The 14097-nt window shown below is 36.8% G+C and overlaps 1 pseudogene; it reads right to left on the bottom strand.

Moving 5' to 3' along the window:
* Positions 1-12099: 12099 nt before the first annotated feature.
* On the bottom strand, positions 12100-12900 carry LOC116643675 (annotated as a pseudogene).
* Between the last annotated feature and the right edge of the window lie 1197 nt (positions 12901-14097).

Below are 14097 nucleotides of genomic sequence, written 5' to 3'. Positions count from 1 at the left end.
CAGAGACCACTAACCTGTGTTTCTGTCTCTACGGATTCATCTATTATAGATATTTCATGTAAATGCAGTCATATAATATGTGACTGTTTTGTGTCTGGTTTCTTTCACTGAGTATAATGTTCTAGAGGCTTATCTTTTCTCCTAAGAAAACACCTATTCATTACTAAATTACGCTTATCCTCAAAATGTTTGAGAGCGGACGTAACACATGCTGTTAGTCCAGATAGACCTGGGGCGAAATCTTCAAGTTTCCAGTTACAATGCTTGGGATATAGTGCCTGTTATTTAACCTTTCTGGGCCACGTGCTCTTGCACATAATTAAGAAAGAAATATCTGTTTAACAGGATGATTTTGAGAAATAAGTGACATATGTTTAAAAAGTTCCGGAACGTACTAAGTCCTTGATTTTTATTCCACGTGGCTTACCAGAGATAAAATTGTTACAGAATCTTCACAATTCAATGACTTGACCGATATTCACTCAAATATTTGTCAATATCTATTACCACGTAGGTAAGTTAATGATAAATATTCATTTTGCATATATAAACTTTATTATTTTGATTCTATCTATAACGATATTCTAATTTTTAATATTTTATTTATTTATTTATTTATTTATTTATTTATTTATTAGAGAGAGAGAGAGAGCATCAAGTTGGGGGGTATGGGAGGGACAGTGGGAAAGGGAGAAAGAGAATCTCAAGCAGACTCTGTGCTGAGTGAGGAGCGTGCATAGGACTGGATTCCATGATCCTGAGATCATGACCTAAGCTGAAACAAAGATTCTGACACTTTACTGACTGAGCCACCCAGGTGCTCCTTTAATGATTTTACTTCATGAATTTTAGTAAAAGGATAGATTAATGGAAATTACTCTTAAAAAATCACAACATTGCTCTTTGGTTTGCAGCCCATTTTGCTTGAATTGTAATACTGTTTTTTTTTCATTCTGACCCATTTTATAAGATTTCTATGTTAATGGTGAAATTCTTCCACAGAAGACAATGTATTTATTCCTTAGGATAGAAATTTCAACAAAAGCAAAGTGATGTTAAGTCACAAAGCTATTTCTGCTTTACATTGAGATTGTTATTCAAAATTACACACACAGTTAAACTGCTTTTATCTATGCTAAAGAAAAAATCTTGGGGCGCCTGGGTGGCTCAGTCGTTGGGTATCTGCCTTCGGCTCAGGTCATGGTCCCAGGGTCCTGGGATCGAGCCCCGCATCGTGCTCCCTGCTCAGCGGAGAGCCTGCTTCTCCCTCCCCCACTCCCCCTGCTGTGTTCCCTCTCTCGCTGTGTCTCTCTCTGTCAAATAAATAAATAAAATCTTTAAAAAAAAAAAAGGAAAAAGAAAAAATCTATTTTAGAGGCTTTATTATGACACAAAGGACAGCAGGGTTTTATTTTTGTAAAATGGAAATCTGATATTTGGTCTTGTATATGAAAATGGTCAAGCCTCAGCCCTAATGTTGTTTACGCCTCCACAGTATATCAGAGCAAAAAGACTCTAAATATAGATTGCAGTTATAAAGAACAAACAACTTAGTTATCTGTCCTTATCAAAGGGAGCTTGTCACTAGCTAAACTATAAAACAAAAAAGTCAGGGACTGTTTTCTGGAAATTTTAAATAAGTGACTCTCTCCCCACTGTGTTCAGGTATATGTTGATTTTTTTTTTTTGTTCCGTGGTTAATTTTTATTTTTATTCCTTCTTTTTTCTTATAACTATCTATTTTAGCTCATTTCTTATTAGTTCATGACTCATTTGATACATTTGTGGAAATTTAATCTGTTCTATGTCATTTTACCTGATAATTTCATTGAAATATTTCATCTGAAATTCCTTTGAAGCCCATGAGAAATGAAATATCTTTTTTTATACTGTTTTATTGAATTTTATGATGATCCTCCCTTAAGGAAAATCACACACACACATACACACATGTTCTCAAAAAAAAAAAAAAAAAGCAAATTAAAGTTGCATTCCCTGATTTCCAAACTAGAAAGTGAAACAATTTCCCTCTGAGCTTGGTCGTATGCTATCAGTTCTCAAGTCATTTTTCTATAAAATGTCATTTCTTTAGGATGAATGACCACCCATCATCAAATTATATTTCAAGACCACAGTTCCTTAATAAAGTACTTATCAGGTTGATTTTTAAAAGCTTGGGAAATAGTTATGGAACATATTTACTGTTGGCATTTACTCAAACTCTCAGCTCAAGATTTTGTTTCTAAAATAGAAATAATATCATGCAATGTGACTGTATACAGTTAGTAATATAAATAAAGTGTGTGATCTATCTTCCATATGTATGCACCAGATGCATACATATTAAAAATATGTTAATTTTCTCCCCTGGAAGAACATTTTATATATTCCACATCATATTTCATTAAAATATGTGTAATGATAAAATATATGTACAGTTTTAAAATGAAACTTCAAAGGAAGATTATGCTAAAACTCAAATGTCTGCTTGCTTATTATGCACTTGTCACAAATCTAAAAATTATTTAAAGGTTAGTTTTCTAATCTAATTGCACAGCTAAGAGTTTAAGGTCATCATAATGCTAGAGTTGAAAAAAAAAAAAACAGTCTTCTAGCCTTGACAGATACAAGAGGCAGAGACAGGAAGGGACTAATTTGAATCGTACATAAATACAAAGTAAAATAAAATAAATGGTCTCGTTGATAGTACACAGGCAATAAGATCAGTTTTGATGTCCCAAGTTAGGAGAAAAAAATCTTTAAAAAGAATTAAGTTATTGGGGCGTGGGTGGCTCAGTTGGTTAAGTGGCTGCCTTCAGCTCAGGTCATGATCCCAGGGTCCTGGGATGGAGCCCCGCGTCGGGCTCCCTGCTCGGTGGTGAGCCTGCTTCTCCCTCTCACACTCCCTCTGCTTGTGTTCCCTCTCTAGCTGTGTGTCTCTCTCTGTCAAATAAATAAATGAAATCTTTAAAGAAAAAAAAGAATTAAGTTATCACTTTGAATTGTAGCCAAAGAATATTTTTCTTTCACTTTGAATAAAGCTACCAATCCAAGGAGAGTAAGATGTGAGTCTGAATTGGTCTCACAATAAGGTGAGATTTATCAGGGTTCCATAAAAATGGGGTTATCCAAGATTTTAAAGATGCAGAGGATAATCTCAATATCAGGACTCACAGAAAAATACTACCACTGTATTAAAATGATCCCTTAATTATGGATGCTGGATTTTAATTCCAAGGGCATTTTACAGCTGAATCCATTATGGAACCTTATCATAATTATGTGAGGGAAAAATCACACTGTCAACAATTGCTTGTGTCTGATGAGGCACTTATCTTTTGATGTTCAGTTACCTTCTGCTTGTTAACCTTGTCGTGGAGGGCCACTGCGGAGAGCAGCAACCAAATGCAACCCCCGGTAATTACTGTAATTCAGTGAGAAATGTAGTCACTGGAGGCAGGCAGTTCTACCCCCACCGTCAACCTTGTGCAACTCAAGGAAAACACAAACATGGCCGGGCTCAGACAAATTAGGCATGAACAAATGTTTCACATTAAGTGAGTTAAAGGACCTTGCTGAAAATTACAAGGGCTGCTTAGGAAAGCGATGAGTCCCATTATGGAAGTAATAGGTCTAAAAGAAAGCAGCTTGTTGGAGATCCATACATAGCTGCAGGACGTGGACACCTTGGTGAGAGCAGGTCCCATCCTGGACCCAGTTCTCCCGCACAACCCTCTCGGGGAGGAGTGGTCAAAGTCATGAGTTGGAGACTGCTCTCCTAGAAATGTAATTAGAAAATAAAATGCTGTTTTGTATTACCTCAAGCAATTTTGCTATGAAAAACCAGGAAGAAAACAATCTTACATTTCACTCTGAGTTTAAAAAAGCTCTATCTTTCTGGCAATGCCTGATTTGAATTCATAGACTGCACATTATAGGGCATATGTGGACATTTATACCTCTATCAGAAATTATTTCCATATTACGATAAATAGGCTTGGGATATGGGTACTTCTAAATAACTATCTTTATGAAATATATTATTTTAATATGCATTTTCCCTGCCTTCCACTTCACTGGCAGGTGGGCGAGAGGTTCCTATTCTTTAAACACGAATGAGACTGGGCAGTGCTCCACTTAGCTCTTTCTCCTGCTTCAGTGATAATGTAATTCATAGGAAATTCTGCCTTAACTCTGCTTTGTAGTATTTTCTAACGCTTGCTACACTCTGAAAAAGTGCAGTTTTATTCAAGTCCATTCTGCTGTGGAAAAAAAAAAAATAAAATGGAAGTGGGGAGAGCAGGAATAAAGATAGACGCAACACAGTAGCAAAAATACGTTGATAGAGGGGTTTAACAGAAAATGAAGTCAGCAGGGGTCTGTGTTATGTACCACCATGAAAAAATAGAAGACAGATCAACACCACCCTATGTTTTGCAGGCTTCCATTAAGGGAGTTTGTGTGTGTGAGTAAATGGTCTTTAAGTTTGAGCCTTTTTTGTGGTTTTGACTGTAAAAAGTGCCAGTGAGGATGTAGAGAAAGGGGAACCGTCCTACACTGTTGATGGGAATGCAAACTGGTGCAGCCACTCTGGAAAACAGTATGGAGTTTTCTCAAAAAGTTAAAAATAGAGCTACCCTACGATCCAGCAATTGCACTACTGGGTATTTACCCAAAAGATACAAAAATACTCATGCAAAGGGGTACATGCACCCCAATTTTTATAGCAGCATTATCAACAACAGCCAAATTATGTAAAGAGCCCAAGTGTCCATCAACTGATGAATGGATAAAGAAGATGTGGTGTATATATGCACAATGGAATATGACTCAGCCATCAAAAAGAATGAAATCTTGCCATTTGCAATGACATGGATGGAGCTAGAGAGTATGATGCTAAGTGAAATAAGTCAGTCAGAGAAAGACAAATACCATATGATTTCACTCATGTGCGGAATTTAAGAAAAAACAAATGGGAAAAGGGAAAAAAAGACGGAGGGAGGCAAACCAAGAAACAGACTCTTAATGATAGAGAACAAACTGATTTTGTGATGGGGATTAAGGAGGGCACATGTTGTGTAATGGGGATTAAGGAGGGCACGTGTTGTGATGAACACCGGGTGATGTATGGAAGTGTTGAATCACTGTATTGCACACCTGAAACTAATATTACACCATATGTTAACTGGACTTAAATAAAACCTTTTAAAAAAAAGGATATATAGACATTGTTCCTGCCCTATGATTCTAGTGCTGAAATCAGTCTAGTTGATGCTCTCTGTTTCTAAATATATTGTAAAAAATAAAAAAAATAAAAGATACCTGTTTAATACCATGAGTTTTATACTAACATGTTATATTTTTTAATGGTAAACTGAATCAGAAGGAAAAAAAGTTGAGTGAAAAGAATTGATTACATAATCTATCCCAATTTCATCAGTTGCTCATTGGATATAGGATACAGTCGATACTTGTGAATGTCTCTCTTCCTTTTTTTCTTTTGATCTGTGGGCCCTCTTGGTGAGCAATAAAAGCATCCACCTTTTCTTCCCATTTTCACATTTCAGTTAAAAAATCTTCATGATGAACATGTTACATCTATCTTTTATTTTTTATTTATTTACATTTAAATACTTTATTTATTTGTCAGAGAGAGAGTGTGTGCATGAGCAGGAGGAGTAGCAGGCAGAGGGAGAATCAGGCTCCCTGCCGAGCAAGGAGCCGAGATGCAGAATTTGATCCCAGGACCCTGGTATCATGACCTGAGCCAAAGGCAAACGCTTAACTGACTGAGCCACCCAGGCGTCCCTACTTCTATCTTTTAATGAAATATAGATTACTCACATTTGAACTGGCTTGAACTTGTATGTCAAAGTTTAAGTAATTTGGGTCCATAAGTATAGTTGATGTAAAATACATTGCTGTAAGCTTAACTAATGACCCACAACTAACACACATATGTTTCATTGGTATGAAATACACTAATAGTAATTTATAATCAAAAGGCAAGTACAGGAGTAATAAAACATTATGTGACATCCTCAGAAGCACATTGATGATACCCGAATACTAGAATCGCCACTATTCTTGGGCCTGCACGTGCGGGAAGCGAGATGCTCCTTTGCCAATCATTGCTAGGCCACTATGTTTCCTAATAGGATGTTTTTATTAGCTTACTGAGATATCTTTGGCAAATAAAATTTATATATATTTAAGGTGTACAATGTGATGATTTGATATACATCGTGAAATGATTCTCACAAACGAATTAGCAAAGACACACCTCACATAGTTACCAGTTTGTGTGTGTGTGTGTATGTGTGTGTGGTGAGAACATTCAAGATCTACTATCTTAACAAATTTCAAGTATGAAATATGGTATTATTAACTAGAATCACCAGGATGTACATTCGATCCTCAGAGCTTATTCATCTTATAACTGCAAGTTTTTACTCTTTGACATACATCTCCCCACTTCCTCCAGCCCCCAGACCCTGGCAACCATCATTCTATTCTCCGTTTCTGTGAACTAGACTTTTTTAGATTCAAGCAAGATTACATGGTATTTTTCTTCCTCTGTCTGCTTTATTTCACTTAGCTTATTGTCCTCCTGTTTCATCCATGTTTTCATAAATGGCAGGATTTCCTTCTTTCTCACTGCTGAATAACTGAATGTATATACCGCATCTTCTTTATCCATTCATCTGTCTATGGGCATTTCAGTTATTTCTGTATCTTAGCAATTGTGAATAATGCTTTAATGAACATGAGGGTGCAGCTCTCTCTTCGATTAGAATTTCATTTCCTTTGGATATATAACTAAAATTGGGATTGCTGAATCATACGGTAGCTCTATTTTTATTCATTTATTTATTTTAGTTAACTCCACATTGTTTTCCATAATGGCTGCACCAACTTACATTTCCACTAAGAGTGCACAAGGGTTCCTTTTTCTTCAAACGCTCACCACATTTATCTCTTGCCTTTTTGATAATAGCCGTCCTACAAGATTTGAGTGATAGCTCATTGTGGTTTTGATTTGCATTTCCCTGATGATTGGTGATGTTGTGCGCCTTTAAATATACCAGTTGGCCCCTTATATACTGGAAAATATCTATTCAGGTCCTTTGCCCATTTTTTTTTTTAATCAAGTTATTTGGTTTTTTGCCACTGAGTTGTAGTATTATGTATTTTGAATGTTATCCACTTGTTGGATATGTGGTTTGCAAATATTTTTTTTTCCCATTGTGTAGGTTGCCTTTTCATTTTGTTGATTGTTTCCTTTGTTGTGCAGAAGCTTTTTAGTTTGATGCAATTCCACTTGTGTATTTTTACTTTTGTTGCCTGTGCTTTTGGTATCATATCCAGGAAATCTTTGACCTCTTTCTTGGGGGCATGTCACCCCTGTAATCCATGTGTCCCTTCCATCCACAGAGCACAGAAGGCACACAGAGAAATCCTTTGTCTAGTGGATTTTTCTTGTAGTAAATTATTATTATTAATTATATTATGTAACCTAACCTTGGATGGCTTCTGCCTATCTGAGGTTTTTCTTGCTCCTTCTCTTTTTATCTAGAAATTTGTCTAGTGCTTATTGTAAAGAGTGTATGACCACTCACCTTCTTTTTAAATTTTATCTTGCCTGCCCCTCTTTGGTGTGTAATAGATTTCAGTTGAAGTCTCATGACCAACTTGGACTTTGAACTCCCCCATTTTAAGTAAAGAACTATTAGTTTAATCAGTTAGAACTCTGGTACCTAATTTGTATCTTCTTACAGATTTGAAGAGGATTGTCTTGCCTTTCAGGGATTTCTTTCAATTTGGCCAAAGTTGTATTGTATTTGATTGTTATTCTCCATAGACTCTGGTCAGGATTGTGATGAACTGATATTTTTCTTCTTGAAAACTTGAATTTTGGGGGGTCATTTTGTGTACCATAGGAGAGAGAATACTTTTTCTCTACCATATTCAACAAAAATGGAATTCTTAAAAATACTAAATTTACTACTAAAATCAATGAAAAAGTTTTTGTGGTCCTATATTTTTTTACAAATAATACTTATTATTATTTATGCCACATAATATGAGTCCATTCTTATACATATTATACCTAAACTTATCCTTAAACTCTGAAAACCATGTCTGATTTTTTTTCTATTTTATATACTAATGAACGGAGGCTCAGTGGAACTAAGTATCTTGCCAGCGTCTAATTAAGAATTAAGATACAATAACCTGATAGACAAGTAATTTATAATCTTTACCCAAACTTCCTCTTTGGTCTAACTTCTTCTCACTCTCTCATATGAGTTATCCGTTCTTGATACAATGAATAAAAACAATTCTCTGAAAGGATGATCTCTCATGAGTACCTGCTTCTACATAGCCCCTAATGAACACTAAATCTAGTAGGTGATGTTTTCCCTTGTGCTGCATGCTGTATAATTTTAACAACATAGCCAAAACCCTTTTATCTGGCATTTTCAGAATGTTGGGCTTAATTTGCCCATTCACTTGGTATAGGCTACATCATTTATTCCTTAAAACTTTTTACACTGCTTTGAATAAGCAAGATGTTTATGTCATTGGTGGAAGTCCCAATTATTGTGTCTATTTTGTCCAAGTTTATTAGCATTTTGTGGAATCTTTAAAGGATTTTGGTTAAGATCATTTAATTTGTTAATTAATGTTATATTTTGATATTTTTATGCTTTGTAACACTTTGTTGCTTCTTTGCTGGTGTGGACATTTTGGTTCTTATTCTATGAACACTTTTACCTCATTCTTTTCAACTCTGGTCTTGTATGATATCAAAATCCTCACTTTTCAGCGAGGTCTTCTTCTGTGCCACAAGGGCAGATGGGATTTGAGACATAGCCTGCTTTTCTTGTTATCTGTCATCTAAACATAATATGAAATCAAGAATCCATGCAGTTGTTCTGACTTAATTTTACCTTGTCTTTTTCCCCCCATAAGTTATAAATAGATGAGCTGCCTAACATGAGCTGAGAACAAAAAGAGGAGACAAGGGTTACTGGTGCTGCGTGCTTGTGATGTGGTTACTTGAGAATAAGAAAACTTATATTCTCATCCCATGGGATCTTAGGGTAGCCAATTAAACACTGTGGTCTAATGTTTCTTTGTAGGAAAAATGAAAGAGGCTGGCTTAGATTACTCGGAGGTCTTTTTTAGTTAAAAACAAAAAAACAAAAAAAATAACACTTTAGTTTCATTTTTTGTATGTAGAAATCTTTGAAAACTGTGAGGTTGAGCTGGAAACTATAAAACATGAAATACAATGTGTCTGGGGCATAGGATGAATCTAGCCCAGAGTGAGGGTTTAGTCTGGTCTAATTAGGCCAGGACTTCACTGACAAATCTTGATGATTTTATGGTAATGGGCAGAGAATCATTGAGGGTTTTGAAATGAGTACTGACTAAAGGAAAATGAAAATGATACTTTAATATCTAGGCAGTGTGGTGTAATTGAATAAGAAACAACTAGAAGTAAAAAGAAGTAGAAAGAAAGACTATCAAGTATTATATGGAAAAACATCCACAAGGTTGAAATCTAATCATTTCCAGCATTTGTTTTGCAGATAATAAAGAGTTCTGAGAAAGTGATGGGAAATACTACCTAAGCAACAATATGACAGAGCTGAAAAAATAGTAAGTTGTAGGGGCATCATAGAAGATCTTTAAGAACTGGGCTCCCACCCACCCAAATAAGTAAGCCCTTTTAGTAATATCATACTAGTAAATATTTCTCCCTCCTTTTTCTGCACCTTACTCACAGTTCCCCAACACCAATATAACAGGTAATGATGCTAAGAAGAGTGAACTAACAAAAATGGGCCAAACAATAGTCTTTCTTAGGAATAGGGACTACAAAAAATGACTTTTGTTATTAAGTTTTTGGATGATTAAACTGGGAGAAGACGTAGCTGTTTTTTTGTCATTTGCAGAGGGAAGCAACTATTTCCTGGATATAAACAAGGCCAAATTGGGACTAGACTCAGCATAGTGTCACTCTAAAATAAAAATATTACAAATCCAATCCCCAAAGCAAAGAAAACCAATGTAATACTTTAATACACGTCCTTGTGGGTGCCTGGTGGGGAAAAGGATTTTACTACGTAAGAAATTTAGAGATTTTCTAATCACCTCATTTCCACACTCTCTTCCCAAAGTGACACTGATCATGTCTATAGCTACAAATCAATCCTCCCTCTCCCTCCATCATTTTCCAAGATGATTCTGTGCCACGTGGCTGTAGCTCCATTATTAATTCTTCCCTATGCAGCATCATTCATATAAAATGCTCTAATTCTCAAGACTTTATCAAATCTTTTTTCTTCCTTGTTTCAATAAACACAAGGAAAGCTCTGTAAGCTACAAGTTTGGAAGAAGCGTATCTGTCTTCGTGGGTTGGAGCTGGACATGAGGAGCGGGGCATAGAGAAAACTCTCATAATACATTAAATTTGTTTTACCTGACCCACAGAGAAAAATATGTCTAAAGTAAGAGGATGTCATAGAGCAGGTGCACAGGGAAGAGGGACCCTAAGACTCAAGAAAGAGAGTAAGAGGTTCCTTTAATTTATGACACTTCACCCACAGTTACGTTCTTACTTTTCTGAGGCCCATCTGGACTTGGGGAAGAAAGTGAGACACCCTGGACTTCCTATTTAATCCCCACCCCTCCTGGCTCGTGACTCCTAATCAGAGGTGTTCAGTTACTCCTGATATAAGAATTCTTTTTTTTTTTTTTTACTGCAATAAAACAAACGTTTAATTTAATTCAGAATAAGAGATAAGAAATAACTCTTCAATAAAATATATAAAATTATACAAGGCACCCTTTCAAAGGGATAAAAGTATACTGGGTGGTGGTGGGGGGAAAGATGGAGAGAAAGATGAAGTACCAGGGAGCTAAATGGGCTGTTTGACAACACCATTTTTAGCAAGTCAAAACATGGCTTTACCCTCTGCCCGCAGCATGTTAAAAAGTATATAAATTTTTCTAGTAAGTTTAGCACATACGATAGGTACACACACAGAGAAAGCATGATTTTTTTTTTCTTTCTGGATCTATTCATTGTTCAAGAATATTTAGCATATAGGTAATGGTTACAGTATATATATATATATATTTTTTAAGCAGAGAATTAATTACACTCCCCGCCCCCCAATCACCTTTGCAATGTGTGAGGACTGACTTGTATCTAGTATTTCACAGAAACCATCAATTCCCCTGACATGCTTTAACTTTTTACTCTCCAGTTGTCTGAAATGGAGTTAAGCAACAGCCTTGAGAGGAATTAGGAAGTACTTCCAAGTCCCACCTTACCCCAAGGCATTCTCAGGATTCTTCCCATCCCCCCTTTATTGATCTTACCAAAAAAAAAAAAAAAAAAAAATTAAAACTTTAACAATCTGTAACAATGTGGACAGAGGGAAAAATATAAGGCCAAATATGGTAGTATCTAATGAGTTTTAAATGCATGTAAAAATGCAAAAACACGATGTGTCCTCGTCATTTTGAGGAATCTCTCCATATCTACTTCCTATGCATCCTGCCTAATTCTAACCTTTGTTTTCCATAAGCAAAAGTCAATCATCCCATCAAAATCACCAAATGTCAGCAATTTTAGCAAATAATTGGTCTCTCCTATAAGAAAAAACAAATGGACTTAAGCAGTCTCTTTTAGGAAGGTGATATATAGAAAAAAGTATACATATGTGCATATAAATTTTGCCTTTCAAAATAATCTGAATTTTTACATCTGCTGTATAAAAATGTCATTATATTTTATTATACATATATATATATATATATATATATAAAAACCATCAGAGCCAATCTTTGTGAAAGGAGGAGGGGGCATCTAGAAGATCACACCAAGAAAATGGGGCTTGGTGCCTCCAGCCTAAAGAACAAATTCGAACTATGTCTGTGGCCCTGTGGGCCTAGCCGCTTAGGGTGGCGCATGCAAGGTTTGCAGAGCAGGAGTACAGGCTTGGTACTGCCTTCTTGGAGAGGGAGGGGTGGACCCATTTAAACAAACATCCATCACGGAGTCTATGGAGCTGGTCTTCCTTAGGATAGATGGTACATGCCATATCCGACTGGAGTCGCATAGAGTCCGACGGGCGGGATGGGGAGCACAGGTCTATGGAAAGGGTAGGAGGCTCCATATATGGATGCTGCTTGCAGGGGCGAGTTGATGGGGAAAGGGAGGCTGAAGCCAGAGGGCAGCATAGGTTTTGCAGCCATTTTCAGCTTTTCTAGTTCTGCCTCCTGCAGTCTTTAACCCTTGGCCCTTCGGTTCCGGAACCAGATTTTGACCTGGGTCTGTGTGAGGTTCAGAGAGCTGGAGAACTCTGCACGCTCTGCAATGGAGAGGTACTGTTTCTGGCGGAACTAGCGCTCCAGAGCCAGGAGCTGGGACGTGGTAAAGGGCGTTCTTGGCTTCCGATTGGTCTCGTGCTCCGGCAGGTGCAGGTGGTGGGGCTCATGTGTCTTGGCGGCGGCGAGTATCTGCCGGGTTCCTGCATCCATGCGGCTCCGTCTTCGGAGTTTTCCGACTTGACCCAGGCGGTCTTGAAGGGCTTGACCGGCGGCCCGGGGCTGTGAGCTTCTCGGGCGCCGTGTCCAGGCAGGAGCAGTGGCCGCAGGGTGGCCCCGGCGGAGGCGCTTTGGGCTGGCAGTGGGGACGCCTCTTTGGGCGGCTTCTTGTCTGACATGAGCGCCTCCACGCCGAAGGGCAGGCTGGAGACCTTGACGCGGCGCTCCTCGGCGGCCCCCTCCGCTCCCCCAGGCCCCGGGAGGCCCAGCCACCATCGCCGGGCCCTCCTCATGACTTCTCTGCCCTACGGAGCTTCCAGCGCAACTCCCCATATAAGAATTCTGAGGCCAGCTTTCTCTAGATAGAAGTCTAAAAGTTTATCTTTCAAAACTGGAGAGATTCAAGTACCTCATGAGCTGTAGTAATTATTCTCCAAGTTAAAATCAACTATTAACTGCACTTAAATCAAAGGAGAAGTAAAATTAAAACTGAGACCAGGAGGAGGAAATAACTACTTCATATAGATGACTTTATCATAACCTTTAGCACCTACCTTTCAGAGCAAATACAATCTATGTATAAATCATATATTTATGAAACTGCTTTCCTGCAAAATTTAATATAAACTACATAACAATAGCCATTCATCATTTTTACATGCTTTCCTAATAGTATACTTGAAAATTTAATAAATTTTATCTTAAATGTTTGAGGGTTTTTTTTTTAATCATGGCAAGACTAGAAATGTCATTATATTGCTTACTTAATGCTTATATTAAAAGTTTACATAACAAAATTTTACAATAAGCTTATGTATTGCTTATATATGTGATTAAAATTATAATCATCATGGTGATATAACTGCTACAAAACTATCATAATTATCATCATAGTGTACTATCTTTATTCACTTAACAATATTTAAAATTATCTTGTTTGCATATTTTCTACCTCCTTCCACTTGACTGAGAGTTTTGTGAGAGCAGGGGCTTTGCCTGCCTTGTTCTTTCTATTCTTCATACCTAGAACAGTTGCTAAGACTTACTGAGGCTCCATGTCAAATAGTCCTAAAAAGATAATAGGAAAACCAGTCATTGTGTGTTTCTGATGTTATACTATCTATCTATCATCTATCTATCTATCTATCTATCTATCTATCTATCTCTATATCTAAATATCTATCTGTATATATTATACAATATATGAAGTGTTCTTGCAAAAATGTTTAATTGAAAGGTGACCACTACATCAAAAACTAATGATGAGTATATGCTAACTAACCAAAGCTCTAGATTTAATTTCCAATTTACAGAAATACAGAGCATATAGACACTGTGGAAACACTAAATACAATGTGGAAACAATATATAAATATAGAATAAGAAACATTCCATTAGGCAGATTGCCTGGGATCCCCTAAAATTAAGTGTTTTGGGGAAAAAGGTGTAACTCTATTTGATTTAAAATGACTAAAAGTGGAAATATAACATATCAAAATTTATGGGATGTAGAAAAAGAGATTCTAAGAA

The sequence above is a fragment of the Phoca vitulina genome, unplaced genomic scaffold (genome assembly GCF_004348235.1).
Source record: "Phoca vitulina isolate PV1807 unplaced genomic scaffold, GSC_HSeal_1.0 scaffold27, whole genome shotgun sequence".
Classification (NCBI taxonomy): domain Eukaryota; kingdom Metazoa; phylum Chordata; class Mammalia; order Carnivora; family Phocidae; genus Phoca; species Phoca vitulina.
Note: the sequence above shows the minus strand (reverse complement) of the source record. Positions and strands in the feature narration are given on the sequence as shown.